This window comes from Dermacentor variabilis, chromosome 3 (genome assembly GCF_050947875.1).
Source record: "Dermacentor variabilis isolate Ectoservices chromosome 3, ASM5094787v1, whole genome shotgun sequence".
Lineage (NCBI taxonomy): Eukaryota > Metazoa > Arthropoda > Arachnida > Ixodida > Ixodidae > Dermacentor > Dermacentor variabilis.
The window spans coordinates 230,245,551-230,267,308 of NC_134570.1; the positions used below are offsets into that span (position 1 = coordinate 230,245,551).

Sequence of the window (21,758 nt, forward strand, 5' to 3'; positions counted from 1 at the left end):
TATATATATATATATATATATATATATATATATATATATCCACAGTGATATATATATATATATATCCACAGTGATATATATATATATATATATATATACCAGCAGTTCTTGTCGCTGTATGCAGTTTGTAAATCAACTGTTCCTAGCACTATTTCTTTCCTAAATCTGAATTGTTCGATGAAGCGGAAGTTACTACTACGAAAAATCAATCTGCTTTATTGAATATTTACATAACTTCACTGTGCCTTGTAAAAATCGCTATACTTTGTAAATTGCAATATTGCTGTAAATGAATAATTAAAACCGTTGTTAGTGACATGTTATTTAGTTAACTAGTAATAATAATATTTGGGGTTTTACGTGCCAAAACCACTTTCTGATTATGAGGCACGCCGTAGTGGAGGACTCCGGAAATTTTGACCACCTGGGGTTCTTTAACGTGCACCTAAATCTAAGCACACGGGTGTTTTCGCATTTCACCCCCATCGAAATGCGGCCGCCGTGGCCGGGATTCGATCCCGCGACCTCGTGCCTTAGTTAACTAGGTATTTGGTTGCTCCTGGTAGTGATGTTTGCCTCATGAAGTAATTTAGTTCAATGGTTAGAATTGTGTCACCTGCCACAGGTAAATTTTGAAATTTTGTGAAGCTGAAAAACATCTGATATACCGTATTTACTCTATTGTAACGCGAGTTTTTTCATGATTTTCGTTGTTTGAACCTGAGCCTAGGATTTGAATAATGGCAGAATGTACAATTTTAAAACAAATATTCGAAATTCCGCAGTTTTTAAGGTTACGTTGGCAACATCTACCTTTACGTGTCGGTTCAATTCATTGCTAAGTTGACCGATGTCAGTTTCTTCTTTGTTGGGATCGAGGGCATTTTAGCTGTGCTTGTGAATGGTGCTACGTTTACGTTGCTTCATTCATCTTAATTATCATCAGCCTTTTTTATGTTCACTGCATGACGAAGGCCTCTCCCTGCGATCTCGAAATAACTCTGTCCTGCGCCAACCGATTCCAACTAGCGTCCGCGAATTTCCTAAATTCATCGCTCCACGCTGTCTTCCCCCGTCCTTGAATGCGTTTCCCTTCTCTTGTTACCCATTCTGTAACCCTAGTTGTCCAACGATTATCTAACCGGCGCATCACATGACCTGCCCAGCTCCATTTTTTCTCTTAATGTCAATTACAATATCGGCTATACCCGTTTGCTCTCTCATCCAAACCACTCTCTTTCTGTCTGAACGTTATGCCTAGCAATCTTTGTTCCATCGCTTGTTGCGCGGTTGTTAGCTTGTTCTCAAGCTTCTTTGTCGGTCACCAAGTCTCTGCCCTATATGTCAGCACTGGTAAAATGCACTGATTGTACACCTTCATTTTCAATGATAATAGTAAGCCTCCAGTTAGGAGCAGACAATGTCTGCCCTATGTGATCCAACCCATTTTCGTTCTTCTATAAGTTTGCTCCTCATGATCAGGGTCCCCTGTGATTAATTGACCTAGGTAATTCTACTCCTTTACAAACTCTAGAGGCTGACTGGCGATCTTGAACTCTTGTTCCCTTGCCCGGCTATTAATCATTATCTTTGTCTTCTGCATATTAATCTTCAACCCCCACACTCACACTCTGTCTGTTAAGGTCCTCAACCATTTGTTGTAATTCGTCTGCATTGTTACTGAATAGAACTATGTCATCGGCAAAGCGAAGGTTGCTGAGATATTCGCCGTCGATCCTTCCCATTTTTATAGCTTGAATATTTCTTCCAAGCACGCAGTGAATAGCATTGGAGAGATTGCGTCTCCCTGTCGGACCCCTTTCTTTATAGGTATCTTCCTGCTTTTCTTGTGTAGAATTAAGGTAGCTGTGGAACCTCTATAGATATTTTCCACGGTATTTACGTAAGCCCGGTCTGTACTCCTTGATTACCTAATGCCTCTATGTGTGCTGGTATCTCTACTGAATCAAATGCCTTTTCGTCATCTGTGAAAGCCATATAAGGAGACGCTTATCGTACTCTGCGTATTTCTCGATAACCTGATTAATGACATGGATTTGATCCATTAGAGAGTGTTCCTTCCTGAAGCCCACCTGTTCCCTTGATTGACTAAAGTCCAGTGTCCCCTTAGTCTATTGGAGATTATTTTGGTAAATATTTTATATAATACTGGGAGTAAGCTAATGGGCCTATAATTTTTCAATTCCTTAACGTCTCCCTTTTTGCAGATTAGTATAATGTTTCCATTCTACCAGTTTTGTGGGACCCCTGCAGTCGATAGACACTTCGTATAAAGAGCCGCCAGTTTTCCAAGCATTATGTCTCCACCATCTTTGATTAAATCGACTGTTATTCCATCTTCGCCTTCCGCTCTTCCTCGTTTCATGTCTTGCAAAGCACCTCTGATCTCATCGCTAGTTATAGGAGGAGTTTCTGTATCCTGTTCATTACTGTTTCTAATTGAGGTATCCTGACTCATCTGGGTACTGTACAGATCAGTATAGAATTCTTGCGCTAATTTAGTATATCTTCAATATTACTGATGATATTACTCTGTTTATATTTAAGTGCACACATCATGGCTTGACCTATGCCAAGTTTGCTTCTCACTGATTTCAGGCTGCGTCCATTTTTACGGCTTCTTCAGTCTCTCTCACATTATAGTTTTGAATATAACGTATTTTCGCCTTCTTGATCAGTTTTGACCGTTCATCATCATCGTGAGTGGATGTTGGAGCGTAGGCTTGTACTACCTTTGATATATACCTCTTATTAAGTTTGATTACGACTACAGCTACCCTCTCATTAACGCTGTAGAATTCATTACTGTCTATGTCCTTATGGATTAGGAATCCCACCCGTATTGCTTCTTATCTGGGAGACCTCTATAGCAGAGGACATGGCCCTTATTCAGCAGTGTATAAGCCTCACAAGTTCTTCTAATCTCACTAAAGCTGGTGATATCTCAAAACATGTCTGATAGTTCCTCAGAGTCCTGCTAAGCTAGCCTCACTCGACAGAGTTCGGCAATTAAAGGCTCACAGGGTCAGTTTCCATTGGCAGCCTGTCCGGACCCAGAGATTCTTAGCACCCTCTGCTGCGTTACAGGTCTGACCGCCGCCTCGGTCAAGTGCTCCGCAGCTGCTGGGGACTGAGGGCCGTGGGCTAATTGTAGGAATCATTCGGGATGTAGTGGCCGAATACTGCACCAGGGAGGCCAATTCCTGTTCTGGTGAGGGAGTGTCTGTTGAATCTTAGTGGGCCTTCCTAATTTGGTTGTACCTAGCTTAGTATAGCCCCACTCGCTCTCGGCATTTTTTTTTGCCGGTGTCAGGTGTTTGTTGCGTACTTGTGCACTGCAGATGTGCTTCATTACCCTGCGCCCTTTCGCGCTTCACGTTATGCCGACGCAGAGCGTTCGGCATGACGGCCGCTTCGAGAGATGAGTAAGTTTGACAGCCGAGGAGCTGGGAATCTCCGCCACATCTCGGCGGCTCGTCGTCAATGAGTTGACGAGTCTCGGATGGTGGCGCCAATGGGAGGACCTTCCGACCAGACCATTGCGATGCCGGTCGGAAGGGCCCCGTACATGCTTGGTACTGCCCCCGAATCAAATGGTCATGCGGTCTTTTAAGAACTACCTAATTTCAAGCGAGCTTGAAAGCATGGAGGACTTGATTCTCTGGCGATCACACTTTCGGAAATAGTTTCGCTTTCGCGAGACTTGGCTCCTTTGTCATCGGACCCTTCGAAGTGGACGGCCGACAGCGCTTTTGGCACTGATACGGAGCTTGCCACTGTGCCAGAAACACTTGTCGGGAGCACTTTCGACTCCGAGTCACGTGAAATTTCGTGAAACAAACTCCTAAAGTGATCACCCTGGAATACGCCCTAGCAAAGCTCCATTTCCGTCTCAGACGACGATGATAAGCGAAGGGAACTCATTTCCTGATTAATTCCTTAAGTAAAGGTACCATTTCGCTTCCCATTCATCTCGCGGTAATTCGAGTAAGTGTATATATATATATATATATATATATATATATATATATAAAATTACTACCTTATGAAGCAACCAGATATTGAAGGCAAGCAAAGCAAAGAAGTAATGTATTGTTTTACTTTATGATTGAATATTATTGGCGCACGGACCAGGTATGGCGAAAGAGCACCAAGACTATGGTAATGAGGTGCCAATGGCGCGTGAAATGATTGCACGTGAGGTGCCATTATCACAAAAATTGAGATTGCAGATCTCATAAAAGATATGCATGCAGCGTTCCTAGTTAAAGGGCACACTTGACGTAAAGCATTGCTGTGGAACTGGCGTACATCTTGTTTATCTTTATTCTAACTTCATTCTCCTCTTCTCCTGTACCCAGGTTCCAGCGCTTCTTCATCTTCCATTCGAAGGCTCATACCGCTTCACCCTTCCAGGTTTCTTTTGCTAACCCCTTCTGGGGTAATACTTGAAAACGTTTCCAATCGAAGCACATTCAACTGAGCCACGTTCATCAATGTACCATACAGTCTTCAATATTCTTTTCTGAGTGGTTGTCCTTGTCGTAGAGTAAGGACCATAAAATTTGGCACTGGATTCTCTTACTCCTTTCCTAACTAGAACGAGGTCGGTGACTTGTGTCTGGGATATCTGAGCAATGTCTCTTGTGAAACATTTTTTTTTCATTCGTCTATGGTACCTCTCCTCCTGCGAGTTCTGTTTCCTGTCTTCGACGATCTTGTGATTTTCTAACAGCCCCAATTCCCGGTCCGCCTGAAAAATAGGGGTTTCTCCTGAAGAAGCAAAATGCGGGCTGCATCGCAAGCCACTAGTGTAGGAGCGATTGTGATGTCTTTCAGCTGCTTCTAAAGAGCATTTCTATCCACCAAGGAAACTATCGTACATCCTGATGTATTGTTTCAAATCTCGTATAGCACGTGCTGCAAGCGCATTCGCTGCGGGATGGTATGGCGCACAGAATTCGATATATTGTGGTCTCGAGCCAATCTTCCTAGCTTTTGACTCTTGAACGCTGGACCGTTGTCACATACAATCGTCCTGGTTGTCCTAAACATATCCCGTTCGAGAAGGGCGATGACACTATTCGCATCTTCTTTTCCTGCTCGTGCCGCGACCATCCTGGTGCATTCATCTATGGCCAGAAGAAAAGCTTGCGTTTTTCGGACTCCTTCTCGTTTCTTATTTAGCTCGGCGAAATCCAGGTGTATAACTTCAAAAGGCACGTTCGAGTGGCAAGGTATTATCATGGCGTCCGTAGGCTGCTTATATTTCACTTTGTTGACTTGTCAAATGTGGCATGAACGAACGTATCGATTGAGGTCTTCTTTCATGTGAGGCCACGTAAATCTCTTGACTAGCTTGCTGTAGGTGCGCCAAAATCCGTCGTGTCCTCCAGATTCTCGGCTATCGTGGTACAAATAAAGCACCCTGAAAACCAGCGCTGGCGGGACTTGATAGCGACCTTCAATAAAAATCAATTGTTCAGTGCCTTCCCCCAATTGTACTTCATTGATTTCTTCCGATTGTTCTTTGTTGGCCTGTATCATCAGTCTAGACAATACATCTGCATCAGTCAAAAGGGGTCCAGGTCTGTGGGAGATGGTGAAATCAAACTGCCCGAAGTAGTTCACCCATCTGGCGATACGTCCCTTAGGTTGAGTCCTATTTAAGAGATGAGTGAGGGCCTCGTGATCGGTGAACAAAGTAGACTTCGCACCTTCTAGGTACGTACGGAAGTACTGAATTGCTTTAAGGACTGCAAGAGCTTCCTTTTCAGTAGTGGTGTAGTTGACTTCAAATGGCTTAAAGGTGTAACTGTAGTAACCTAATACGTGTCGCTTTTCTCGGCCGGATGCTTCTGGACATTTCTGGAACAAGACTGCACCTTTCCATAGTGTGAGGCGTCGGTATTGAGTTCAAAGGGTAAAGTGAAATCTGGTATGCATATATGTATGTATTGTAGGATATGGTCAGCAGAGATTCTGTGCATCAGGGGGGCTATTCTGTAAGAGTCCACCTAGTGGACTGTCCATTTCGGCCCCTGCTGATTGGATCCAGCTGTACGGGAGAGGAGGAGACGGGCGGCCCTAGCCAATCAGCAGCGGCCGAAATGGACAGTCCCCTAGGTGGACTTTTACAGAATAGCCCCCCAGATCACGGTAGACTCTCTCACATTCATCATCCCACACAAATGGATTTTTTTTCCGTTAGGCGCGTGAGGCGTCTTGTTTTTATGGCAAAGTCTTTTATGAAAGGTCTGAAATGTCACATAACTTTTCTTTGAAAGAATGCACTTAAGTTTAACGTTGAGGTGTACCAAGCTCAAGGCATTTAATACCTGAGACAGCTGTTCTTGATGCTCAGCCTCCGCTTTGGAGAAGACGATAATATCGTCTACGTACACGTTACAAAAGACACATAGGAAAGACTTCAGGACTTCGTTCATAATCTTCTGGAACCATGCTGGCGAGTTTTCCCAGCCGAAAGGAAGCCGATTGTACTCGTGCAGATCGAAGGGCATGATGAAAGCAGTGCACATTTTTGTTTCTTCTTTTAGCGGGATATGCCAGAAACCTTTACACAAGTCAATACGTGAGAAATTTCGGCAACCACCTGTCTCATCTATAATCGGTTCTATCTTCGGCATGGGAAATGGTATAAGTTCTGTCTGGCGATTGAGAGCCCTGTAATCTGTGCACAGTCTGAAAGTTTCATCTTCCTTCGGCGCAATTGTTATGGGAGAGGTGAAGGGTGACACCGAAGGCCGGATTATATCGGCGTCTGGCATCTCCTGCAATTCTTTCTTCAAAAATATCTTGCGCTCTCTTGACATGTTATAAGGTGGTTTTCGGATGACGGTCTTGTCAGTTAGTTCGAAAGGCACCTTGCGTGACTTCATCGCTTGAGGATAGCTTCCTATGCATACCAGTTCAGGGTAAGTCGTTGCAATATCCTCCGCGCACTTAACAACTGGTAGGTATCTTTTCTACCCTGCTGTGTCTCTTCCCTTGACAGTCCTTCCACTAAAACCGCATCGTCCCACACTCTTAGGCAAAGTTACACCCTTTGGATTGCCCCTTCTGCCACACAACAATAATCGTTATCTGCCTTGATGCGTTTCCTTTCTTTAACGCTGCGAGCCCGGTACTTTCCAGTAACGAACGGCACGCGCGTTATCAGCATAGAACAGTTTACACCCTTTCGAGTGCCCCTTCTGATAACGCGCGTGCCGTTCGTTACTGGAAAGTACCGGGCTCGCAGCGTTAAAGAAAGGAAACGCATCAAGGCAGATAACGATTATTGTTGTGTGGCAGAAGGGGCAATCCAAAGGGTGTAACTTTGCCTAAGAGTGCAGTATACGTTGATTTTTAGTTTCTTTATATCTGGTCTGAATAGCAGAAAGTAGTACGTCACGCTCTCTTATCACCAGTACTTCGCTCTCTATTTCATGACCTTGGAACACGATGTTTACTGAGACCCACTGATTATGCATTGTCACTTTTCCATCGTAACCTTGCACCCGTAGTACTCTTCCACTATGCAGGTGACTTGCATCTACCAGCTTGGCATTTATTACAGGCACAGAAGCACCGCTGTCAACCAAAGCCATTATATGTCTGTTTCCCACTTTGACAGGAATGTGAAGTAGGCTAGAGGAAGGTAAATAAACAGTCTAAGTTGTGGTCATCGGGTGCGACTGATCACTCTTGTTTATTAGTTTTTTGTCGTCGGGAACTCTTGAGCGTCCGAAAGTAGGGGGACAGGGTCGTTGTCGACGTTATTCAGCCGACCTCTGGGAGCGCGCCAACCGATTGCAAGTTTTCTGTGCTGCCTGCAAGGTGGCTCGGTTCTCGTTGATTACAGCTTGAGCAATCCGCGCCGGTCCGTCTGAAGCGACTGCTTGAGTTCGCGGTTATGTTTTCTTCTGAAGTAGATGGTGTGGTCCTGAAGGCACTCCAGGAGCCCTTCCATAGTTTTAGGTGACCGTACTTGCACTTGCTTCAGGACTTCTGCGTGCAGTCCGCGCATTATTACTGCTACTACGGCAGAAGAAGGAAGCGTAGGCTCGACCAGCTTTAAAAGGCGGCGTTTTTCAAAGAAATACTCGACGAGGGAGCCTTGCTTGAATTTGAAATTAAGCGCGGCGTCCCACTGGGTTGCTTCGGCATGGCGACATGAATTTTCCCTTTCACTGGTTCCAAGAGTTGCCATCTTCTTCAATAATGTGCAGATCATGGCACTTCCGTGAAGCACCTCTTAAGTAACTAGGCATGTTAGTAATCTTGTCCTCATTAGAGTGCCAGTTATTCTTCCCAGCGGCATATTCATAGAATTCAAACCAACTTTCTGGACTTGAAGACATGCCGTCGAACGCATCGGGTCCTATAAATTTAGTCACCGGCTTCTCAGCGTTCAGAGAGCTTATAAGCGATGTCACCAGTTGGTTTTGATGGGCAATCTGTTCTTGCTGTAGCTGAAGAGCTTTCAAAACGAGGCTCATCTATTCCGTCGAAGACCATAATCCAGAGTCCTTTCGACGCATCGGTTGAAGAACTAATTCGTCGAAGATCGCCAGACGCAAGTTCACTTTCACAGCACCCTTCCGACGCAGTTCATCATTGTCCATGGTTACATTTTTTGTAACGGTCTATTTGACTGTTTTAACCAGATTATATTAAAATTTTGAGATGTGCCAATCTTACTACTGGGAGATTTTAATTTCCCTAATATATTGTGCTTGCTAGCATGCCCTTACATTGTACTGGCGTCTTCAGAAACCGGCTGCATCGCGAATTGTGGCACCGATTTCTGGCGTTCCCAGTTAGTAAAGCTCCCAATCCGAGTTACCGCTGCATCATCAGTCCTTAATATTGCTCTAACGTCATCTTGTCACTACGATAAGGGCCGTCTAAGGCCGAAGCGACCACAATATTATTCAAGTTTCATTGCTGTTCCAAATGCCGCGTTCACGTGATAACTGTAAATATATGAGGGATTACAAGAAAGGAGACTTTGAATCTATTAGCGAGCTGTCTTCCTTCTTAGATGAATTTCTTCTCAATTATATCGGCCGTACGGTTTAAAGCAATATGTTTTCATTTAAAAACAAGGTTAACAGGCGGGCTTATCTCTTTAAGAGATATTTTCTCGAGCAGCACAGTACACTGGTACAGTAATCAGCTTAACAGGCGGGCAAATCACAAGAAAAGAATGTATCGTGAAGCTAGGGCACATCAGACCATTCCAACTTGGACGGCTTATAAGACATTGAATTCTAATTACAATGTAAAACCATGCTAATTCTACTTATTGAACAAAACACTTCCAGCAAGGCTGAAAATTAACCCTAGACGGTTCTGGCACACGGTCTTAAGTAACTAGTCCAGATATATATCATTAATAAACGCACAAGGAGAAGCTTCCACAAAGAGCATAGGGCATTACTATTCAATGAATGTTTCAGCAAAGCATTCACGGCCACCACCAACAATGCTAATTTACCTTTCTTCCACTACATATTTTCCTTTGATGAAACCAATGTGTATGAGTGCTCAGGAATTCTGTCGTTCATCAAAAAACTTGAAAGCTCTTCTTCAGGTCATAGTGGTGGCAGTAAGCCTGTTTATGAAAAATACAATAAACTTTGATAATTTTGGAGTGCATAATTTCGCAATCACTCCAAGATGGCTCCCTTCTGGATGAATAGGTAACAGGAAAGGTTATTCCTGTTCACAGATCCGCCTCAACATCTGATCCAAATGACTATCGCCCCATTTATCTCACGTCCACACCATGCAAAATTAGGGAGGATTTTATTTATTCACATCAGGTAAATTTCTAGAAAGCAACAATTTATCCACACCCTCACAGCATAGATTCCGTAAGTTCTTTTCATGTGAAACTTAGTTACTAGCGTTCACTAACTATCTTAACGTGGCTCTTGATTCTGGGTCAATAACTGACTGTATCTTTCTCGATTTCGTTAAAGAGTTTGATAAAGTCACTCTCTTCTACTTGAACAAATTAAGCTTGCTAAACATTGATCGAAACGTACTTAGTGTAACTAACGCCTTGCTTAGCAACCGTACTCAAATTGTGTCCGCTAATGGCTTTTGACTCTCCTGCAGTGTATGTACGCTCAGGTGTCCCACAGGGTTCAGTCCTTGGCCCATTACTATTTCTGATATACATTAATAATCTTCCTACTTATATTTCATCTAAAATATGCCTTTTCGTCGGCGATTGTGGCATTTACCGGAAAATAAGATCCCAGAACGACAGTGCACAAGTCCAAACTGATCTTGATACCATCTATAACTGGTGCCCAGCATGCAACGTGAAAGTAAACGCGTCAAAACGCAAAATGATGCGCGTATCGCGCCGTTTCACCACCTAACACACACTGCCTCATTGGTAACACGGTTCTTGATACTGTGATCTCATACAAATATTTATGAGTACATATCACCTCGGATAGAACGTGGAAGTTACATGCACACTGTGGCATCCGTAACTTCTGGTTTCGGTTTTAACGCGACAGCGTTAAGGAGCTCGTGTCGCAGAAAAGCCGGTGTCGTCGGCGTTGGCCGTGAGCGATAAATCCCAGCAGGCACTTCATGAATAAAAAACAACTTGCAAGATGGGCTGGGTGGGAATCGAACCAAGGTCTCCGGAGTGTGAGACGGAGACGTTACCACTGAGCCACGAGTTTTTTTTTCTTTATTGCTTCCACTGAGCCACGAGTTCGATGCTTCAAAGCGGCGCAAAGCCACGAGTTTTTTTTTCTTTATTGCTTCCACTGAGCCACGAGTTCGATGCTTCAAAGCGGTACAAAAGCGCCTCTAGTGAACGCGGTGTTGCCTTAGAAACGAGCTGTTTCTAAGGCTCAGGCGTGCGTCGCTTGCTCAGGCGCACATTTCGTTGTCGCGCTGAACGCTGCGTTGCTCGACGCTCACCGCGTCCGATGCGGGGCGCGTAGTCGCTGCGCCGTAGCCCATTGTCTTACACCCGTTGGCGGGTCGACGGGAACGCTGTCGCGTTCCACTCTTGAAGGCGAAGCTTAAGCGTCCTCCAATTTTTGGGTCTTTACATCAGGGCGCCACTCAGCGCCAAACGCTGTAAGTGCCTCCTGTAAATTGCCTCCTCAGAAATAAACATTCATTTTCTTTGTCTGGTCCCCGACTGGAGCAGTCCGGCTCTTTTCTTGCGGCGCTGCGCGCCCCGGCCGTTTAGGCCTCATGCCGTAACCCTTTCGTCCGGCCGCCCCGTCGAAGCTACAACAAACTGGCGACGAGGTAAACCATTGCTCTGCTTCCTACGTGCCCTTGCCGTACTTCTGCTCCTCCTCCTGCTTCCGGCATGCAAGACGCCGCAGCTACGCCTCCTCCGTCAACTGCAACTCCCCCGCCTTTGTTCTCCGTGCCCAGCATGGCGTTCACACCACCCATGCCGCCTTTCCTTGCATTACCCGGTACTCCTTCGGTACCGTGGCTCACATGGAAACGTTCTTTTTGCACCTTTCTTCAGGCGACCGGATGCGAAGCATTACAAGACGAGAGGAAGAAGGCCATATTACTGAGCAACTTAGGCTTCGAGGGGCAGCGTCTCTACTATGACCTCGCGTCGCAAACGGACCAGACGGCCGCTACGTTCGAAGACATTCTTCGCATCTTCGACCAGCACTACGAAGAAAGCTCAAATCCCCTGGTGCACCGCATTATCTTTCGGGACAGGAAGCAACTACCTGGGGAAACCTTCCAGGACTTCGTCACCGCGCTACAAAGGCTAGCGCCTGCTTGTGCGTTCGGCGCTTGGCACGACGAGTCTCTTCGCGACCAAATTCTCCAAGGCGTCGCGTCAAAAAGAGTTCGAGGACGGCTACTGTACGAAGGATCGTCCCTCACGCTCAAGAAAGCCGAGGAAATCGGACGAAGCGTGGAGCAAGTTGACAAGGAACTTGAAGTCTTCAGCAACTCGGCTATTCAGCGCGTCTCGACGCAACGCCAAGATGGCGTCGCCAGCCATCTCCTTCCTCGCCCGGGCGCGCAAGATGGCGATCGCCGCCCCACTTCTCCCTCGACCCGGCGCCTTCAAGATGGCGATCAACGGCGTGGCGGGCAGTCGCATCGAGCGGCCGGCCAACGTGACGTCCGGCCCGAACTCTGCGAAGCCACTGGAGAACTCGCACCCCATTGTTACCGATGTGGTTCACCTCGCCACATCGCATCCGATCCAGCCTGTCCGGCAAAGCACGTTACCTGCCGTGCGTGCGGAAAAGTGGGACATTACGCTTCGGTTTGCCGTTCGAGGAACCGAACGCAGCGACAGCCTCCTGCTCGAACGCAGCTTGTTTCCGTTACCGCTGATACAGAATCAGCCTCTACAGTCCCGTTTGTGCTTACAATTCAAGCACCGAATTTCCGTCCGGCAACAATTCGCGCCGAAGTCCTCATTGCGAATACTACACTCAAGTTGCTCGTGGACACAGGAGCTACAGTGTCGCTGATGAACAGCTCCCTATACGAAGAAGATTTCAAGGTTTTTCCATTGTCTCATTCGAGTCTTCGACTCAAGAATTATTCGCAGCAAGAAATTCTGCATTCAGGACGTTTCTCCGTGCTCGTCAAGTATCGCAACAACGCTGCAGTAGTGACATTTCACGTCAGGAACCAAGGCACTTCTCTTCTGGGCTTAGATGCCATTCAAGCTTTGGGCATTGACATTCAAGGGTCTTCGCTCACATGTCAAGTATCAGGACTTACAGCTGACCCAAGCGTTCAGCCTCCGTCTCTTCCGCACAATGCCCCAACAGAGTTCGCCCATCTGTTCTCAGGGCAATTGGGACTTGTAAAGGGCTTCGTCCACGACGTTCGTCTCAGACCTTCAGTGCAACCAGTCTCAGCGAAACTGCGTCCTCTACCTCTGGTTCTCCGGGAGCAAGTCTCCGCCGAGCTGCAACGCCTGGAATCAGCTGATGTCATCGAACGAGTCACTGCGTCCGAGTGGATTTCTCCGCTCGTCGTCGTTCGAAAGAAGGACAATTCCATTCGACTTTGCGTCGATCTTCGAGACCCCAACAAGGCTATCATCATTGACGCCTTTCCACTACCGAGAGCTGACGAACTGTTGCATCGACTCGCTGGTGCTACTGTCTTTAGTAAGTTGGACTTGCAGTCCGCTTATCATCAGGTTTTATTATCCGAGAAAAGCGGTGAGCTGACTACTTTTATAACTCATGACGGTCTTTTCCGCTTCAAGCGTGTGTGTTTCGGTTTGGCATCTGCGCCATCCGCTTTCCAGTAGATCATGTCATATGTTCTGAAAGACTGTCCAGGCACCTTGTGCTACCTTGACGATGTGCTTGTATGGGGTCACACTCAACGTGACCACGACAGAAATTTGCAAACAGTCCTGTCTAGGATAAGTAATGCAGGCATGCAGCTTAACCACAAGTGCGTATTCAGTGTCCCAGAATTAACTTTCCTAGGACATAAAATTTCCGCAAACGGCATTTCGCCGATGGATAGTAAAATTCAGGCAATCGTGGAGGCACCACAGCCGAAGGCCAAAAAGGCTCTACAGTCATTTCTGGGCCTCACGGGATATTATGCTAAATTTATCCCGCAGTATGCTGACGTAGTGGAACCGCTAAGGAAACTTCTAAGGCAAGGACAAGCCTTTGTCTGGGATCGGGATACTGAATGCAGCTTTCAGGCTATTAAAGACGTACTTGCATCACGCCCGGTGGTACGCATGTTCCAACCGCATCTGCTTATTGTTGTGACGGTTGATGCTTCTGACGTTGGCATAGGAGCTGTCCTACAGCAAAAATGCGGAAATGAGCTCTTTACAGTAGCTTTTGCTTCTCGTACGTTATCTTCCGCACAGCGACGGTACTCCGTAGGCGAACGGGAAGCATTGGCAGGTCTGCTTGCGTGTGAACATTGGCATGTTTACTTGTGGGGTCGACAGTTCACACTACGAACTGATCACCAAGCTCTAGTCGCATTGCTATCTTCAAGGGGTCCTGGACAGCGACCGTTAAGAATTTCAAGGTGGAATGAAAGATTGCTGTATTACAATTTCTCCATTCAGTACTGTAAAGGTGACCAAAATGTCATTGCGGACGCATTGTCACGCCTACCTGTCCCTCCCGAATGTGAAGCAGCACTAGATAAGGAACTAGTGTCTTTAGTTTCATCTTGTATTACAAAGGAGGAATTCCAAGCAGCCACACAGGCAGATCCAGTGAGCCAAGCATTAAAAGACAAAATAGTAAAACGATGGAGAACTGCGGCGGACCTTCCGCCAGAGTTACAGGCGTATGCTACTGTACAGTCCGAATTGTCCTACATGGATAATCTGCTTCTCCGAGGTGAACGTATCGTTCCTCCTGCTTCCTTGCGTCAGACACTCCTTTCTATTGCTCATGAAGGTCACTTAGGCATTACTAAAACCAAGCTCGGATTGAGAGGCATCTACTGGTGGTCTCACATGGATAGGCAAGTTGAGGAACTTGTGGGAAACTGCTTTGTGTGCCAACAAGCAGATAAATCTGCCAAACCATCTTTTGCGCCTTTACAACCTGTCGAATGGCCATTAAGACCATGGGAAAAGTTAGCCATAGACATAATAGGCCCTCTTGATCGTGCGCCACAGTATGCTCGTTTTGCTTTGGTCATGGTCGACTATCATTCCAAATGGCCCGAAGTTGCTTTTATGCCTTCCGTCACATCGGAAACCATCATGCACAGTCTCATGTCCATATTCAGTAGGGAAGGATTTCCTGATGCTATAGTGTCCGATAATGGACCACAGTTTGTTTCTGCACAGTTCGAAAACTTCCTGAAGGAAAGAGGCATAAAGCATTTCTTATCCTCTCTTTACTACCCACAGGCCAATGGCCAGGTAGAAAGATTTAACCGCGTCCTTAAAGAATTCATACAGATTGCTATTTTGGAACAGCGAGACCTTAGACTTGCGGTCTTAGAATACTTGGCAATTTACAGGTTTACTCCCCATATGACTACCGGTGTGTCTCCAGCTATGCTGCTCCATAGTCGACAACCACGAACTCGGCTGGACGTTGCAAACATGCCTCCAATTCATCCTGAATTTGCTTCTCCAAAGTTGCGCCAGGAAGTGCAGAGTAGAGTACGTGAAAAACAGGAAAATACTAAAAAGTATGCGGATCGTCGTCGCGCAACTAAATGTCCTCAGTTTCAGCCAGGCGATCTGGTTAGGGTACGTACTTCACACTTCACGGAAATCTGGTCCTAAATACTCCGGTCCGTTCAAGATTTTCCGCAAAGTAGGTCGAAGTACTTTCCAGCTTGAAAATGGCAAGCGTTGGAACGCGTCTAAACTGGTGAAGTACTCGGTACGTCAGGGGGAAACAAATGAAAGGAGTCATTTCAATGTTGGAACATCCTTTGACGATGGTTTTCCACCTTTTCTTCCAGTTCCTACTGGTACTCATTTTCCTGCTGCAACCCCTTCTTTGCAACCACTTGTCTCACCACCACCACCACCACCTCCGGGTGCACCCCGGGTAGAACACTTTCCTGAACGTCCGTGCGACACTCCTCCCCAAGACACTGCCCCTGAAGGCACTCAGGTCTCTGACACACCTTCTAGCCCCAGTACGAGTAACACTTCTGCTGTTCCTCCTCTACAACTCGAACCAGTCCTCCGTAGGTCTACACGCCATAGACAACCTCCGGAGCGATTTAAGGATTATGTTTCCAAGTAGCTTGTTGCCTTAGGTTACTGTCTACAGAGGTTTCAACCCTCCCATGCGAATTCGGCTCTTAACGCCAAAGGTATTTCCTTACATGTTTGTTAGCTGAATAAGACTTAAGCAGTATCCTTCAAATGGGGGGATTTCTGGCAGCATAAACGGTGCTATACGCACGCTGCACTTACTGCTATACTGCAGATTTATCAGTGGATCCTAGCTGTAGGAACACTTTTCTTCATTTCTTAGCATCCCCGCAGAAGGGATACCATACATTTCTTGTATGTTACGTTTCTTGCAGCATAAACATGTATGCATTTTCACTACGGTAGTCGCCGCCATACTAATTTGTCTTTCATGCCAAAAAAGAAAGTTTCAACATTGAAAGTCGTTAGCATTCTTAAGGGGGGGGGGCACTATGGAGTGTAAAGTGCTTTTACGCACAATGCCAATCCACGACAGCCACAGAGACTGTCTCGAGTCAGGCTCAGGGCGAATGAGCCACCCATCAGTGCTGTCCCAGGGGGCACACAGATGGTTGTTACTGTATACTTATGTACTTTGTGAATTTTCTATGTGTTATCTGTGTGTGCAAGACTGCATCTCATCGTCCTCCCAAGACGGGTACTGGAACTGCAGATCTGGAGTGCAATAACTCATTCAGTGTTCATGTGCGTTTTTTTTAAATGGGGAAGCCAGAGATATCATTTTCTATTGTGTAAAGATGTATCACTAATCATGTGTGTTACAGTACTAACATGTGTTCTTTGACTCGTGACTTTTGTTGCGAGGAGAGCGAGTGGATCATGTTTCCTTTCAAGGGAGAGGATCCGTAACTTCTGGTTTCGGTTTTGGGTCTTTACATCAGGGCGCCACTCAGCGCCAAACGCTGTAAGTGCCTCCTGTAAATTGCCTCCTCAGAAATAAACATTCGTTTTCTTTGTCTGGTCCCCGACTGGAGCAGTCCGGCTCTTTTCTTGCGGCGCTGCGCGCCCCGGCCGTTTAGGCCTCATGCCGTAACCCTTTCGTCCGGCCGCCCCGTCGAAGCTACAACACACACTCAATCATCGCAAAAGATAACCGCAGTCTTAGTTACATCGGACAAAATTTTTACCTTGCTCCGATAGAATTTCAAAAAATTACTCTACACAACTACCATCCGCTTTGATTTCTAATGTGCTTCCTCCGTATGGGAGCCTTGTGAAACGAAATTGAAGCCGTTCAAAATCTCTTAGCTAGATTCATTCATCGTAACTATATTTGTACAGCAAGTGTAACGGTGATGAAACCTTCACTTAATCTTCCATTGCTTATTAAACACCGTGAGATATCACTCTGTTCCCTACGATATACTACGCCGTTCAAGCTCTTTGCTCTCTCATCACTCCTACATTTACACCACGTCGCCTCGATCATGCGCATAAAACATTTGTCCTCCACTGTAAAGCTATTACTTGTTCGAACTCAGTTCATTCTCAGACTTGTAGACAATGGAATCAGCCGCCTCCTAATACTGTCATGAATATGACAGTATTAGGAGTATCAGCATTAGGAGTATTATTAGTATCATGAATAAGTGCCACTTTAAACATGCCATAAGTAGCCCCTTTGCACCTTAATTAGATGTCTAACTTATGGATATAATGCGGTTATTTATATTGCGCTATACTAGTGTTATAACTATCTCCATTACTGATGTATTATGTATTATTTGTATTATTGTTGCCACTTTAAACATGCCATAACCAGCTTCACTGTGCCTGAATTGGATAGCTAAACGCTTGCATCAGTTATTGTTTTATTGTGTTAATACTATTTTATTTACTCTTGTAGTATGATTTAACTCCATTGTTGCTGCCACTTTAGACATAATCATAATTGCTTTTGTTGCACCTGAACTAGATAGATAACCTTATGTTTGTATAAGCATTTTTTTCTTTTTTATTTATTTGTGTTACGTTTGTATTATTATATTATCCACATTGCTGTTGTGTTATGATTTCTTTGTATTGTTATTGCGTTCATGTAATATGCGTGCATTTATATTGTCTGGATCACGTTGTGTGGCTGACGTGCCAGCCCCAACTGTAATGCTGGTAGACTCCGAGGGAAAAATAAATTGAAGAAATGACATAAATAAAATTAAAACGCAAGGTACTAGAGGCACATGCTGTACAAAATCCTCTTATCGTAACAGCAGCCTTCAGTGAGACAACTGGCTAAGAATTTATTGGGTTTACGACTTTCAAAGTGTGAATATTGTGTAAAAACTTCAAAGCCGTTTTACTGCCAGAAAACTTTTCTTTACCAAGAAGCATTGCTGGGTGTAGTGGAATTTGCTGTCGGTAGGTTAAAGGAAAGTGCTTTTTTCCTTCCGTGCTAGCTTCTCGACACTCCAACAAGACGTGGATGACTGTCAGCACCTCGCCACATTTGCGACATATCGTAGGTTGGTCACCGATCAACTGGTAAGAGTGTGTGTCATATTTGTGGACTATTGAAAGTCGGCAGAAAGTAACCTCAATTCGCTGTATTTTGGTTATTGGAGGTCCTCTTACCAAATCTGGCTTAATTAAAGCAGTTTTTTTACACTTCAGTGCCCTGGGTTCATTGCAAATAGCTTCTTAGTTCTTTTCTCAAAAATGACCTAAGGCCCACGGCAGAAACGGTTGTGGAAGCGTTGCTAGATTTCGCTACTGTGGACGTGGCAGCTGCGTCCGCAGGAACGTCTCCTTCTATGCCTCTTATGTCCCCGCGCCCAACATGATATGACGTGTTGGTTAGATGTAAAAGTAGCACACAGCATCTAATAAAGATAATTGATTACCGCATTTTTGTGTTTATGCAAAGATAATAAACTTTCACGGTGCTTTAGGAGTCTGCAAATACAACCGCCTTTTGTAGCTTTAATATCCTGACGTATTTTGCAGCAGTTAAATTGCACAGGCGCCTGCCGTAAAGGTTCTTGTTTCAGGGCGTACAAAATTCGATTCTGAAAAGAAAGGACTGACTACTGCGTAATATGCACCGGCAAGTAATTTTGATGCATCTGTGTAAAATTCCGCGAACGAGTACTTTGCCTGCAGTTCTATGAAATGCATTCTGATATGCATGTCTGGAAGATGTTTAGTTGCCTCAACATACGATGTGTCCCTCCCAATGAGCTGCCACTGTGGCGGTGGTAACAGCTTCGCTGAAGCCATAAGACCATGGTCAAGCACTAGATCGCCCATGTCTCCAGTAAGACTCCTTACACGGGAAGAGAACGGCTCTCTCACTGCAGGTCGGTTGTGAAAAAGTGTGGCAGAGGTCACATCGTTTGTCGTTGAATAAGAAGGGTGCTCAGTGTTGGCGTGTACTCATAAAATATGTAAAACTTGTATATGACCACTGCAGGTAAAGAGAACACTGATTCGACTCTGCGTAGAGGCTCTGCGTCGCAGTTGTCCTTAAGCACTGGTGGCGAGGCATATATCCAGATGGTTAACAGTATCTGGCATTTTTAATGCTTGGTGTTGACTAATGGTAAACTACAGCACCGTAATCCTACGCAAGCTTGGGAGACACTTGCACTCACTACCCCGAGTTACTAGACAGAAGTTTCAAACGGTTCGTTGTCTTCAAGCATTTCCTTCTTAGGAGCTTAAGATTAGGAATAAACCTAAGCTTAGAGTATAAAATGATTCTAAAAACTTATGCTCGCTACTCACAAAGAGCTCATCTCCATGGAAGGCAATACATGGAACAGGTATCACGCCTTTTTTGTTGGTAAATAGTACACAAGTGCTTTTGCGGGTGTTTATTTTAAACCCATTTTCACTTGCCAATTCAGACAATTGATTTAAACTAAGCTGCACCTGCTGTTTGCAGGTAACAATAATACATTATTTAAAACCTATCTGAACATTGACTACGTATAGGGAATAAAACATAGTGCGTGGAATGGGAATTCTGTAAAGAGAATTAATTTTTAAAACAAAATGCGTTCAACTAAGCACTGTGCCTTGCGGTGTGTCAGTTTGTTTTACGCGGAATACGTGGTTAGACAGGTGGCTTTGAATGATGTTCAACATGCTACCGTGGGCACCAACTGCAGACAGATCTCGTAAAATACCGAAGTGTCATGCGATATCGTAGGATTTGTTGATGCCTACAAATACAGATACGCATCTTTTATGAAAAGAGGCGTCCCTAATATTTGCCTCAATGCAGAGCAGGAGGTCAGTTGTCGATCTGCCTTCCCTGAGAGCGCACTGGTTTGGACCGATCAGTTTATTGATTTCCGGATAGTGCAGCCGGTGCCCCTTCACCATCTTTTCGAACAAATTGAAGAGGCAGCTCGTTAATGCTTTGGGCCTATAACTGGTGGATAAAATTGGTTCCGTGCCCTCTTTGATAATGGGGACTGTAACTGCCTCTTTCCAAGCATACGGTGTATGCGTTAAGGCCCTGTGGCGTTGAAGAATGACAGCAGGGTTTTCTGGGTGGCAGTGTGTAAGCGCTTTATCATTTCATAAATTATTTGATCAGGTCCAGGATCAGAGTTCAGGGATACCCGTAGCTCAGCTAAGTTAAACGGAGAGTTGTGTGCCCGATTTGGTGCGTATTTTCGTTCGAAAGGCTGTCATTCTGCTCGTTGATTGTATCTGACGAATGTTTAAGAATAGTGAGAACAACAGGCGATGTCCTGAAAATGTGAGCCCAGAAAATCTGCTCGGTCTTTGAGACTACCTCCCTTAGTATTTACCAAAGATAATGGGTTTCGGCCTTTTATTCTATTAACTCAATTCGATACTTCTCCCACGTCTGTGTAGGAGTTTACACCGAAGATATACTTTTGCCAGCTTTCCCTCCTAGCCTGTCGACGCGTCCTTGTTCCCTGCGATTTTATATGCTTGAAGTTATTTAGGTTTTCCACAGTTGTAGAATCGCGAACGAGTCCCCACGTTCTGTTTTGCTACTTCCTACATTCTTCAGTCCACCACGGAAATCGGCATGCACTCATTTTGTTCGTGAGACGCATTTGGATTCACCACCAGTGAGGAAGGCTGTATGCAACTGCTGCGCTCACGCGCATGCGTCTGCCTACACCAAGTGCCGAAGCCAGGCGAGCCTGTCAGCGAGATAAGGTGCTGTCGCGCATGGTTCTGCACGTGAGGAGGGTTGTGTTTCTCTCTCCCTTTGTGAAGGCGAGGCTGGTAAAAAGGACAGCGCAGCCACGCCGTAGGGCTTTTTGTACCAACCGGCAGCAGCAATGCCGGAATAAAGTAACGTCGTTCGTCGTTCGGCGTCGTGCTCTTGCCTCGGCTCGGAGCCCTGCTCGGCCGAAACGTAACAGCTGGTGGCAGCGGTGGAACTCGAACCCACGCCTCCGAAGAAACTGGTGGCAGCTGGTGGCAGCGGTGAGATGGCGAATTCCCGAAGGCTCTGCGGCAGCAGTCGGTGAGGCTTTTGGTCTTGTACTGTGGTACGCCGAGCGTTATAATTTCTTGGCATAAGCAGGAAATAGAAAAGGCGACTAGAGGAGACTTTCGTTACAGTTGTGGGCAGCCATGGATCTGAATAGCTTGCTAAAAGTAGATTTGTTAGCCGTAGCAGAAGAGCTCGGTGTGGAATGTAGCAAAGCTATTCGGAAACCCGAAATTGTGAGCAAAATTTTAGCTTGCAAGGCCAAAGAAGATGAAATTACTGAAGCAGTGGATGAAATCCAAAAGAAACGCCGAGCCAGAGAAAGAGACGAGGAACTTAAGCAATGTCAACTGGAACAACTAAAACAAACACTGGCAAAAAAGGCAGAACAGAGTCCTGTCAGCTATGACATGAGAGGTTTTCTCCAGCCTTTTTCTATCGGTAGTGAATTGGGGTTGTTTTTGACAAACTTTGAGCGCACTTGTACAAGAATGGGCTTTGAGCTGTCCTCCTGGCCACAGAGACTTCTGAGTTTGTTACCGGGGGAAGCCGCCAATATTTTAGCTAGGATGAGCCCCGAAGAAGCGGAGG

The 21,758-nt window shown here is 45.5% G+C and overlaps 1 protein-coding gene across 2 annotated transcripts in view; it reads right to left on the reverse strand.

Moving 5' to 3' along the window:
* LOC142576696 (monocarboxylate transporter 12-like) overlaps nt 1-21,758 on the reverse strand; it is a 162,112-nt gene that overhangs the window by 1,901 nt on the left and 138,453 nt on the right. The gene's annotated exons all lie outside the window — the stretch shown is intronic.